The sequence below is a fragment of the Aricia agestis genome, chromosome 22, assembly GCF_905147365.1.
Source record: "Aricia agestis chromosome 22, ilAriAges1.1, whole genome shotgun sequence".
Taxonomy (NCBI): domain Eukaryota; kingdom Metazoa; phylum Arthropoda; class Insecta; order Lepidoptera; family Lycaenidae; genus Aricia; species Aricia agestis.
In genome coordinates, this window is record NC_056427.1 from 8,728,540 (window position 1) to 8,742,065 (window position 13,526).

Consider the following 13,526-nt stretch of genomic DNA (forward strand, 5'->3'; position numbering starts at 1 on the left):
GAACTTTGAACTATCCATTTCCTGTTGTCAAAAACTCCTGATAGATTTTTATTTTTTAAATATTTCATAATTTCAAATATCCTTAGACTCTGTTGATGTTTATTTGAAAATCGACCACTTTTAGAAGCTCATAGTTAGGAAATGATTAGAGATAGATACAAAGTGTACAAGACGAAGTTGTAGAGAATTTAACGACGAAACACTTCGAGAAAACGTAGGTAGTGCCAGAGAAAAGGTAGGTTCGGTTCGCTTCGCTTGGCTCGTCTTGGCGGCGGCACTGCCGTGCCCCCAGATTTTACTGTAAAGTGCCACCCCTATCCGTCGGTTCAACGTGCTCCATATTATTAATACTCGGCCGCGCGCTTCCTGCAACACACTGAGCTATTTCGGTGTGAGAGAGCTCTTGTGTAATATGCTAGCCTGGTCCATCTAAGGTAGAGATTATGTAAAGTCCGGCCACAGAATAGAGAGGATTTTTTTTAATACTCATAAAATTAGGAGGCAAACGAGCAAAAGGGTCACCTGATGGAAAACAACTACCATCGCCCATGGAAACTCGCAACATCAAAAGAGTTGCGGGTGCGTTGATTTGTAGGTCGTATTGGTCCATGCCCCATGGGCGATGGTAGTTACTTTCCATCGGGTGACCTCTTGTTCGTTTGCCCATTAATTGTATAAAAAGTTACTTAATATAATGGATAAATAACAAAAGAGGCTGTAAATCAGTAATTTTTGTGTGAAAGAGGAATAAAATAATATTCATCTTCACAGACTTGAACATTTATACGGAGATAACGCGCTTGAAACTCCTCCGGCGTTGCGCATTGCGATCCGACGAACTAGGACATCAGAAATCGCTAAACAGTTTGGCGGTAAATAACTATAGAAAGTCGTGTGTCTGTTTGTTTTGTTTATTGACTATTCCACTCTACCCAGCCAGGGTTGTCAACAAAAACTAAATTTAGTTTAAGGACCTACCACGTCATTAATCCATACTTATTACATACTTATATTGTAAATGCGGAAGTCTGTCTGTCACCTCTTCAGGCCTAAATCGCACAACCAATAATTTGGATGGGTATGGAAAAAGTTTGAAAGGTTTTCCTGGGAAAGGACATGGGATACTATATCCCGGAAAAATGTACGGTTCCCGCGTGATAAACGAATTTCTGGAGTACAATTTTACGACGTCGAGATAGATGGTTACTTCGTTTCAGTTACCTTTCATATTGACAGAACAGATAACAAAAGTAATGAAAAAAATTGGGACAACCTTAGGAAAATGACCCAAGTTTCAAAAGTATATGAGTTATGACATAGGGTCTTATTATAGTTTCGGAGAAAAGTGAGTGACAGACAAACGGATAAAACTATTTGCCACTTGGCTATAAAAAAAGATGAATAATTTTACCCGGTACTTCCTAATTTTAATGTTTATTAAATTTTGCCACGCCAAAACCATTTGGTCGCCGCGTGATGCCTAAAGCCTTATAAAAATAGATATTCTATTTGAACTAGTATTTCCTGAGAACTCAAACAAACTAACTCTTCAGCTTTTTATAATATCAGTAAATATTTGTCAAGGTTGGTAGCCCTATCTAATATAGTGAAAGTGGTTTCTAGGTGTTACTAAAATTGGTCGATTAGTGAATTTACTGACAGTGAAGCGGGGAAAATTATCTTTTTAAAAAATAAACAGCAAAATCAGCTGTTTTAGACAATAGTTTCTATTTTCAAGTACTTTTACAAAATTACTACTTTTTGTTGATTTCGGTAGGAAAAGTTGCTTGTACATTCTAATTTCTAAATTAGATGACGCCCGCAGAGTTCGCTAATCGCGCGGGAACCGTACATGTTTTCGATATAAAAAGTATCCTATGTCCTTTCCCCGGACTCAAAGTATCTCCATACCAAATTTCATCAAAATCGGTTTAGCGGTTTGGGCGTGAAGAGGTTACAGACAGACAGACAGACTCACTTTCGCATTAATTATAATATTAAAATGGATTGCCACTTTTCATAGTATTTTATATATTGTTAAAATTATGTTTATCATTTAGTATTAAAATCCCGACATCTAACCTAACCAGTATTACTAGTTATCGCAAAATAAATATTATTATCACAATACTCATTTTGGTAGGAAGGCAGTTCTGATAGTAACATTAAATTAAATATTAAAATTGCAAAATATAAATGACGGCCGCAAACTCCGTTACGCTGAAATTAGTTCTTCGCCCGGGGACCGTACATTTTTCTGCAACAAAAATGTGGTTGCGAGTGTTTGTTGGATATCGCTTACCATCAGATAATATATCTGATCGTTTTCTAAAATTAAAAATTCACAGGCTGCTGTTAAAATGAGAGCAACTTAAGTAGTGTGCAAGTCTTACGTTTCAGTTTTAAAAGACTCCTAGCGCCATCTATATGAAAGCTTGAATTTAGTAGTTCCGCCGCTCGCCGCTAGATGGCGCAACGCGTTCTGAATATGAAAATAGCGAACTTGGTTCTTACTTCTTGGTTAAAGATTGTGTGATTCCAGTTTTGTTTTGTTGTTTGCGAAATTGGATGATACTCACTACAAAAAATACTAATTATTTGTATTAGTTAATTGGAAACATTTCTATCGGCCACACTCCGAGACATTGAATACTTTTACATTACTTAAGCACCCCGCACCATGTAGACTTTCTGAGAACATTTGGTTCAAATTTATTCAGAAATAAAACAATTTTTATTTATTTATTCTGTTTAATAGTGAGTGGTTGGACAAAAAATGTATGAAGTTTGTACAACAAAATCTTTATTAAAGTTAAGTAATAATTTGCCCTCTTTAGGTGCTGCTACATTGAATATTTATTGTTATAAACCAAATACAATCTTATATTTAAAAACTATTTTAAATTTTTGTTCTGTTAAATAGTGGAAAATACTTTTATCTTGTACTAATATAATAATAAGCAGTTGTTAAACCAACAGTAGTAGTACTGCCGACTTAAAAGTGAGTAATGTTTATACATTACTCACTTTTTAGGGTTCCGTAGCCAAATGGCAAAAAACGGAACCCTTATAGATTCGTCATGTCTGTCTGTCTGTCTGTCTGTCCGTCCGTATGTCACAGTCACTTTTCTCCGAAACTATAAGAGCTATACTTTTGAAACTTGGTAAGTAGATGTAATCTGTGAACCGCTTTAAGATTTTGATATAAAAACGGAAAAAATATTAAAAATTTTAGGGGTATAGATACAACTGAACCAAAAAAATTTTTTTTTCATCTAACCTATGTGTGTGGGGTATCTATGGATAGGTCTTTAAAAATTATATTGAGGTTTCTAATATCCTCCCTCTCTAACTTCTAAAGTAGGGGCATGATAAGTCTAAAAAAATATATGATTATACATTACGAAAATTGGTTCGAACAATTTCTAGCCTGTAATTTTTTTTTATACGTCATAAATGGTAAATCTTAATTTAACTTTCATTAAATCAACTGAAATATGAAAATAAATGAAAAACCTCTTAATTTCATAAAAATAAACATTATTGCTGCTGCGGAACCATTCATGGGCGAGTCCAACTCGCACTTGGCCGGTTTTTTATATTTCGTATGATTTATGTATGTTACATAATGTATTGTAGATAAAGCCAAGACGATAGAGCACGTAGTACATGTTACAACAATATTATATTATGTATTGTACAGTTGAAACTATTTACCTATTGACATTTACATGCGTACATTTTTAATTAATCAAAATTACTAAAAATTTTAAACGCTGCAGCAGAATAGAGTTACATAGACTAGCACGAGTCGCCGCATGACTACCGAAAACTATTCCACCTCAATTTTTTATGCGATCCTCTTCGAATTGCCCTCCTGATGATATAAATGCACGTTGCCAGGGCGCAACCCGGTGTCATATTGTTTAAACAAACATTGTTTAAACAATTGCAAGAAATTGTCATTTTTCAACCGAACAATTTTTTTTATATTCTTTATTGAAATACCAATAAAAAAGGTCCTTTGACTTTTTACGATAAAGTTAATATTTTTAAAGATATGAATTTTTAAAGGTTCGAAAAACCTCAAATTTGGGTACTTTCGACCGATGAAAAATATATTTAAAAAAAATAATAATCCTCCCCTCCCCTATTACCCTATTCCCTCTTAAAAGGCTGGCAACGCACTTGCAGCTCTTTTGATGCTGCGAGTGTCCATGGGCGACGGAAGTTCCTTTCCATCAGGTGACCCGTTTGCTCGTTTGCCCCCTTATTTAATCAAAAAAAAAGCTTCATTCATTATCTGTCAAAATCTTCATTATATTAATCATTATTAAATGTCTTTAATAAAAATCGGAGCAGTATTTAAAGGGCTGCGATGTGTGGGAGGTCCAAAGCATTCTCAGCCAGCCAAAACAAAAGCCTTTGGCCCTATAGTCCAACACGAATCGGCGCGGCGCATGAGTACCGAAAACTATTCCACTTCAATTTTTTTATGTGATGGCAACATGCATTTATATCATCAGGAGGGCAATTTTAAGAGGATCGCATAAAAAATTGAGGTGGAATAGTTTTCGGTAGTCATGCGGCGACTCGTGCTGGACTACTAGGCTTTACTGTAGTCGGGTAAATTTTCCAACATTCGGTGTGATTGTCGGTCGGTCTGCGCGCTACGGTGTGAGGGCGGCCGTGTGACGTCACTGCGCCTGCGCAGCCTGCCATGACAATGAGTCATGTGATTGTGTCCATTGTATACGGCACGTCATAGCGTCGCCCATGGACACTCGCAACATCAGAAGAGTTGCAGGTGCATTGCCGACCTTTTAACCTATCAACCCCCATAAGCTCACCGGTGAGCGCGACAACAATAGAATAACAATAGATTTCCAAGAATCCGCGATCGAAGGATTAAGAGGGAATACGCTCTCTTCTTGAAGGTTTGCAGGTCGTATAGGTCCGGAAATACTGCTGGTGACAGCACAGTTTTACAGTGCGCGGCAGAAAGTTACGCGAAAAACGCACGGTGGAAGACTGCCACTCATCAAGGTGATGAGGATGGTATAGTTTTTCGCGTCTCTTGCATTAAACATTACTAGAGATCGCCCAATGGTCGAAATTCGACCTTAGTTCCTCAACCCAGACATGCCGTGTAAGCATTGTCTAATAGTATCTAAGATTCTAAAAAAAACTTTAATCCATTTTCAATTTGTCACTTTGTTGTCAACAGACTTCAACCATAAATAAAAGAGTAGTTCGTATGTATAGGCTTGTCACTCAAAAATCTGTCATTTTTCCTAGTGTGTGTCTTGTAGTGTGTGTAATGTTTTACTTGTTAAAAAAATGTATAATAAAAAGTATAATTTCGAAATAATATTAGCTCGATGCACTCCTTCACCATATTTAAACTATAACTGTGCAAAATTTCATCCACCTACCCGTTTCCCCATTTTTCGTCAAAAGGGATACAAAGTTTTTGGCTCACGTATTAATATATAGATTCTAGTTGTATTATAAATTTACAATAAAATACGTTTATTTATAATTACAAGTAAACACATCCGTGATTTCTCCCGACCGTCCTCGGTGTGTGGAAACGCGCTCACGGTCAAGCTGACTTTCAAGTTTCAAGTTAAACGCGGCGTGCGGCGCCTCTTGCAAGTTGTATATTGTAGGATTACTAGGTCAGCAGGAGTTTAGTGGAGATTGTACTAGGGTAACAAAAGTTTTGTACATCTTTATATATAAAACTCGAAAGGTGACTGACTGACATGGTGATCTATCAACGCACAGCCCAAACCACTGGATCGATCGGGCTGAAATTTGGCATGCAGGTAGATTATAAGCATCCGCTAAGAAAGGATTTTGATCAATTCTACCTCCAAGGGGTTAAAATAGGGGATGAAAGTTTGTATGTAATAATGCTTCTTAACGCGAGCGAAGCCGCGGGCGGGCAAAAGCTCGTTTTTGATAAATGAGTGCAAGCGAAGAGTCAGTGCCTGTAATAATTTTTATTACTAGGTTAACGTTAGTTTTAGGACATCGTAATATTTTTCGTCATGATTGACAATTGAATTACTTTTGTACTAGGTACAAGTTTCGTAGGTATGAGAAATCAGTGCAAGCGATTTGATGATATATTACTAGGTCAGCATGGCTATTGTGGTGACTTCTGTGCGATTGAGTTCTAGGCACATGACTGTCTGCTCTGCTGATTTTTACTTGGTTAGCATGAGTTTTGTGGAGGTTGTTTGGGAAGCTTGATAATCGTTAAATTACCAGGTTAGCAGTTTTGTTGGGCCTTGCTCTGATGATCTTTATACTAGGCTACCATAAGTTTTGTGAATTAAGTAGAGAGTCTTGCCTGAATGGTTTAATGTACGGTATACTGCCTATTTATGATGGCATGAGTTTTTGTGGTAGGGTGTAATGTGATTTTAATAGCACATTATGTCTTCTTGTCTAGTACGGATTATCTTACGTCTTTATTTAGTAAAAACTAAATGAGATGTTAAAGACTTGTTAAGTACCTTTAAAATACATATTATATGTATTTTAAAGGTTTATATTATATTCTTACATTATTTTCCCCAAAACAATCATATTTTCTTTATGATAACTAGCTGTTTGACCGAGCTTTGCTCGGTATCCGATGAAAATGACATTTTCTAGAAATGATTCCTAGCTAGATCGATTTATCGCCCCCAACTATAGGTTTTAAAGTATTTTTTCATTTCAGTATTAAAAATAATTTTAATGAAAAGAAAATTAAAATATATATTTCCTAAAGGACTAGGATAGCAGGAATTTCTAGGATATTATTCTGATGGCCCGTTATATGACAATAACCATACAGCGTAGATTGGTAACTCCAAGTTATAACAAGTAGTTAACTAGTTAACTGTAAGTTTAATTTGTACACTAACTGTAAGTTCAATACTGTCTAGTTAAAGTTTTGTATGTGATGGTATTCTTGTTTGAAGAATGTAGAGTTTAGCTATCTTTATAATAAAACTAGATGACCCGGTGAACTTCATATTATTATCACTTCCCTCCAATCCCTCCTAATATAAACCTTCCCTGGACTTCTATGAGTATTTCGAGACTAGAATTAGCTAAATCGGTTCAGCGGTTCTTGAGTTTTAGTATATTTTCTTTTCATTTAAAAATAAAATTAGATGTACATGATATGTGCAAATCTTACTTGAGTATAATATTAAAACATTTTTGTATTTGATTGGAAAAGATAATGTTAGTTGATCAGATTCAAAAATGTATGTCAGTAATTTTAAGATTATATTAAGAAGTATAATTTTAAGAAGAGACCTAGAGAGTAAGAACTAAGGTAGAGAATTCAGAAGAGAAGGTAAGAACTACTTATCTTCTCTTCAGAGTTTCTGACTTCTCTTACTTAGAGATGCTGTCTTCAGTCTAGGAGGTTAGTACCCCTACTTTTTAGTAACTACTCTACCTCTACCTCAGTATAAACGATAAACTAAACCTATTAAAACACTCGCAATACACGAGTACTCTCAGGTGTCACACAAAAACTCTTATTACACGACAAAACGCGGTAGACATTAGCGATGTCGAACTAATTACCAAGGTTTGACAAATCTCCGCTTTCGCTTATCTCCGTTACGTGAGCCCCCCCTCCCCCTCTACCTGCGAGGGGGAGGGAAAGGGGGAGGTCTCCCCCTCTTCCCCCCTCGCCCGCGCGAAGCCTGATAACCGGTGTGTGAGTGCGCGGGCGCAGAAAGACCTCAGTTGGAAATTAACCGCCGTCGAGAGAGGGCGTTTCGACGCGAGTGAACTAAAAAAAGTGTTAAAATTGTGTAAAAATTGAATGCGTGTGTGCAAGTGATACCAGGATCACAGTTTCGTGAGGAGTTACAGTGTTGTGCGTGTGAAGTACTAGGATAATATAAGCGTGGAAGGTCACTTACCTATCGGCTTGACGGATTGCGAAACGGCGATTGTTGTAATTTATCGCTTATTATCTAGGGTGTGAGGTTGACTTTGGAGTGCGACGGCGGGGCTTTCCAAAGTCGTTTTTTCGAAAGTACCGCGGATCTGTGAGTCACGGTTCACGCTTGACCGGCTATCGTGGAAACAGTGCGCCGGTAGCGATTTTTTTTTGTTGGTCGATATGTACTAGGGTTGCAGGTTTCGTGGTTTTGTTGGGCGTGTGAAACGTGGACTAGGGTTGCAGTTTTATTAGAATTGTAACAAATTATGTACTAGGATTGCCGTTGTTGATTAATTGTAACTCTTCTACTAGGTATGCAGGTTTTTTGTGTCAGGTGTAGTGATATTCTTATTGGATTGGTCGAGTATTGGATTCTGTTATATGTTATTGTATCCAGGTTAATTTTAAATTTACTGGTAACTTGATATATTATTGAAAATATTTGTCATTTGGATGATTATGTAAATGAGTAGAACAGGTGGGCTCTGACAGGTGTTTGAGGCCGCCATGATGGTAGAGATGGTAGAGTTTGGTTGGCATATTTCGGATAGCATCTGTTCGATGTGTTACCAGGAATACGTGAGTCTGTAGGAGGTGTATCATCAGAAATATTTATTCATGTATTGTATGACATGTGTTTGCGTCATAGTAATTCTGGTATGGCAAGGTGTTCTCCATAGTCGACGCTACCATGGCCAATGTCGCCACTCGGCAGTTTATCTATGGTATAATATGTCAAGCTTAACGTGTTTTTGTGTTGGGGTTTTGTGAATGTGTGATATACGGTTTGTTTCATACAACAGTAATAAATGAAAAAAAATCGACCAAGTGCGAGTCATTTTTATCCGGGAGTAAGCCATAAAGTGGGGATTCCGATACCCTTAAATTTTAATTTTTATTTGTTTTTTGGGTTTGTAGCGACCGCAGAAATACATTATCTGTGAAAATTTCAACAGAGATACAACGTTATACGTGGGAGAGCCATGCTTCGGCACGAATGGGCCGGCTCGAACGGAAAAATACCACGTTCTCACAGAAAACCGGCGTGAAACAGCGCTTGCGCTGTGTTTCGCCGTGTGAGTGAGTTTACCGGAGTTAAGTTGCTTTCCATCAGGTGACCCGTTTGCTCGTTTGCCCCCTTATTTCATAAAAAAAACCTGGAGACAGACAGACGGACAGACACCAAAATCCTAGTAATAGGGTGCCGTTTTTACACGAGGAACAAGGGAGAAAACATGATATTTGAACCCAGTAGATGGTCTATCATGTTGGTTCAAGTATGCCAAATTCAATTTCTAAGTATTCCAGTGTCTAAGTACTGGGAACCATCAAATGAATCATTTTTTAAATCGTAAATTTGAAATCACAATGGAAAATATTATGCTGATAAGACGAGACTTGGAACAATAGTGAGAAATTGACTTATCAGCTTTATAAGAAATCGCATACGCTTCCGTACATGTGCATTTTATATTAATTCACTGAGAAAAGGCCTGCAGCGGTTTTAGGAGGTCATTTTAGCTTGTTTCTGGCTCTCTCTGGGAAGATTTTTCTGGTGTTTATGTTTGAAGTGTACCAGGAGCTTATGAGCTCAGTATCATGCAAAATATCAGAGTTTCCTATACTTTTAACACAATAATATGTTATATGTACATACTTTGAATCCCGGGAAAAGACTTACAACATTTTTTTATATTATAAAATGTACAGACGAACATATTATAACCTCCTTTTGGGAGTCGCAGTAAAGTACAGTTCGCAAGCAATAAACGAATTGCTGCTACACCTAGTACCTACACATCTCTCAAACTCACGATTCGCGAAAACAGCTCCTCTCGCCGCTGTGACCCTAGTACATTAAACTCGGTTGACCTACTTCCGAGGGGGCGCAATCTCATTACACCGAGAATCGGACCCCAGCGACAACGGAACTCTACGAGAGGCGAACACGAAAATTACAGACAAATCACTGCAGAAAACTAAACTCTTCGTTTTAATATAATATAATATATAAAATTCTCGTGTCACAATGTTAGGCCGCGTACTCCTCCGAAACGGCTTTACTGATTTTAACCAAATTTTATATGCATATTCAGTGGGTCTGAGAATCGGCTACTGGGTACTTTTTATGTTGATAAGTGCATTTGTGGAATAAATAATAGTAAATTATTACAACTCGAGACTGACGGTGACTATTGTTTGTGCGACGGGATAGCGATGAACGTTGCCGTGGTGACATGCTTATTTAGTCACTTCAATAAAATAATACGGGCGAAATACTTTATATGGCAAAGAAACGTTTGACGGGACAGCTAATAATATTATAGAAATAAGACAGACACTTTTGCATTTCATTCATAAGGTGTCTATGTATCTCTGTCTATTTGTATATCACCACTTCACGCTCAAACTACTAAGGCAATTTTGCTGAAATTTGGTATAGGCATGGTATGGGGACATTTTGAAAACCGGTAAGGGACATAGGATAGTTTTGGTCCTGGAAAAATGTACGGTCTCTACGGGATAACCGAAGTTGCGTTCTACATCTACTTACCGCATGTATGACGAATTTTATCCGTGACAGTTGAGTGGTTTAAGTGTGGAGAGGTAACAGGCAGACAAACGCATTTATAACTTTACTAGAGATCGCCCAATGGTCGAAATTCGACCTTAGTTTCAACGACATTAGGACTACTACCCCATATTTTGTAAAAAAGATATGTCTTTATCTTAATTTTTTTAACTCTTGTCTTTGGGACTCGGCTGATCTCAGACTGGCCGTGTAAGCATTGTCTAATAGTATCTAACTTTCAATAAAAAAAAATATTATCCATTTTCAATGTGTCATCTTGTTGTCAACAGACTTCAACCATAAATAAAAGAGTATAATTCGTATGTATAGGCTTGTCACTCAAAAATCTGTCATCTTTCCTAGTGTGTGTGTTTTGTAGTGTGTGTAATGTTTTATTTGTTAAAAAAATGTATGATAAAAGCATAATTTTAAAATAATATTAGCTCGATGCACTCCTTCACCATATAAACTATAACTGTGCAAAATTTCGTTCACCTACGTTTCCCCGTTTTTCGTAAAAAAGGATACTAAGTGGATGGATGGATAGTTTTCTCCTTTTTGTTTTTGTGGTTCCTTATACAAAGAATAAAAACGGACCCTATTTAAGCAAACGTCAAATGCAAACGTCAATAAACTTTCATGTTTCTAACTCAAGAATTGACGGACTTTCATTTAAACTTTCAACCCCTATTTCACCCCCTTGGGGGTAGAATTTTCAGAAACGCTTAAACACGTATCCAATCATTTTTAATCAGTAACCCAAACATAAAATTTCATGTTTCTAACTCAAAAAATAACGGAGTTTCATTCAAACTTTCAACCCCAATTTCACCCCCTTGGGGGTAGAATTTCCAAAAACGCTTAAATACGTATCCATTCATTTTTAATCAGTAACCCAAAAATAAAGTTTCATGTTTCTAACTCAAGAAATGACGGACTTTCATTAAAACTTTCAACCCTTATTTCACCCCCTTCGGGGTAAAATTTTCAAAATTCCTTCCTTAGTGGGTGTCTACTTAATAAAACAACGCTACTCACCAAATTTTGTGGCTGTAACTTTTACAGTTTTTGCTCAGCGATGATGAATAAGTCAGTCAGTCAGGACATGTAATTTTATAAGTATAGATATAGATTCTGCCTTCGACCTCTTCCTTTTTGATGTTTGGTATGGAGATACTTTGAGAAACGGGAAAGGATATGGCATAGTTTTCGTTGCGGACGGTTCTCGCGCGATATACTAATTTCGGGGCAACGAACGAAATCGGTTCAATAGTTATTGAGATGGAGAATTTTAAATCGACCGTACAATTTTGAAGTCGGTTATTAAATTATATAGTACATTACTGTAATGCTACTTACATATAATTAATTGTTATGAGCGAAATCTGCCTACAAACTGTTGTACAGTTTGGCAGATAAAAAATGTATGATAGCTGTATCTGTTTATTGAATAAACCTTTTTTTCAGTTTTCATTTTTTTATCTTTTTAACATGCTATTATTTATATGTGACAGGCCACTTCGTTTCTGCCGCCCCATGTACGAAATCCGCTGCCGCCCCTAGGCGGCGGCCTATACGGCCTTTTTATTAATCCAGGGCTGCATTATATCACACCTTCTTTCACAAAACCAACAATGAGTGTTTCCTTGAGGTGTAGCGGCACGCCTGATAACACATGATAAGAGATAAGGTGATAACAACTGATAACAGTGATAAGTGATAACAATGTGCCGAGCTATAGCTACGATGATCCTAGTGACAGTATGTATTATGTATAATGTAGCCTGACAGCCTGTAGGTAATTGATAAATTGGTTCGTTTGTAGAGTTGATTAAGTTTAGTATTTTTGTGGGTGAAATATTAGGACTCCACATTTTTGGAGGTTTTTTTTGTTGAAACAAAAGCGTTTTGAAAAATACTTCTATGATGTTTATTTTAGACAGGGTTGGCGAAATTCCACTGAAAATTTCACCCTGTGTAGTGTACCCACTTACCCAGGTCATTGAGCTGTCATTGCTATGAAGCTGACTAATATGTTATTTTTATCTAATATATAAAAATAAGTCGGGTTTTCCTTCCTGACGCTATAACTCCAGAACGCACGAACCGCTTTCCACGGTTTTGCATTCGTTGGAAAGTTCTCGGGTACGTGAGGTCTATAGAAAAATAAAATCAGAAAAAACTTCAAGAGAAAAGCAGAAAAACAGGGAAAATCATTTTATGGCAAAACAAGTTTGCCGGGACAGCTAGTTTTTTATAAAAAATAATGTTTCGTTAACTGTGTAGAATTTAGACCTCAGATAAAACTTATTTACCTACTGTTTCTTTTTGCCTATCGTTCTTTTCCATACATAAAAAATCTATGGGATTTACCTTACACATAACAAATTATTTTCTATTAGTAGGTATGTCGAGCTGTACCTCTTGAATACAAATATCGACAACTCTATATTTTTAGGGTTCCGTACCCAAAGGGTAAAAACGGGACCCTATTACTGAGACTTCGATGTCTGTCCGTTTGTCTGTCCGTCTGTCTGTCCGTCTGTCTGTCTGTCTCCAGGCTGTAACTAAATAACCGCTATAGCTAGATTTCTGAAATTTTCACAGATTGTGTATATCTGTTGCCGCTATAACAACAAATACTAAAAACAAAATAAAATTAATACTTAAGGGGGGGCTCCCAAACAACAAACGTTATTTTTTGGCCTTTTTTGCTCGTTATCAATAATGGCAACAGCTAGGCACTTGAACTTTTTATGAAGCCCTTGGTTATATGTATACTTTGATAATTAATAATAATATTTAAATAAAATAAAAATTTAAGGCCCCCATACAAAAACACAATTTGTGGCCTATTTTTTCCTCTATAACGGTACGGATAACGGAACCCTTCGTGCGGGAGTCCGACTCGCACTTGGCCGTTTTTTTTTTGTTGTCCACACCTCGGAACCGTCACATCCGTAACTCTCTCTGTTGTTAGCAACAACA

The 13,526-nt window shown here is 36.9% G+C and overlaps 1 protein-coding gene across 16 annotated transcripts in view; it reads left to right on the plus strand.

Annotated features, from left to right (window-relative positions):
• The window catches only part of LOC121738112 (serine/threonine-protein kinase MARK2-like), a 154,033-nt gene that overhangs the window by 63,263 nt on the left and 77,244 nt on the right, over positions 1-13,526 (plus strand). For 12 of the 16 annotated variants that reach the window (XM_042129950.1, XM_042129952.1, XM_042129953.1 and 9 more), the window contains exon 1: positions 7,782-7,897. The exons of the other annotated variants lie outside the window; for them this stretch is intronic. The gene's annotated coding sequence lies outside the window, so the exon portion shown is untranslated. Of the gene's footprint in view, positions 1-7,781; positions 7,898-13,526 lie in introns of those variants that run through there. 16 annotated transcript variants of the gene reach the window in all.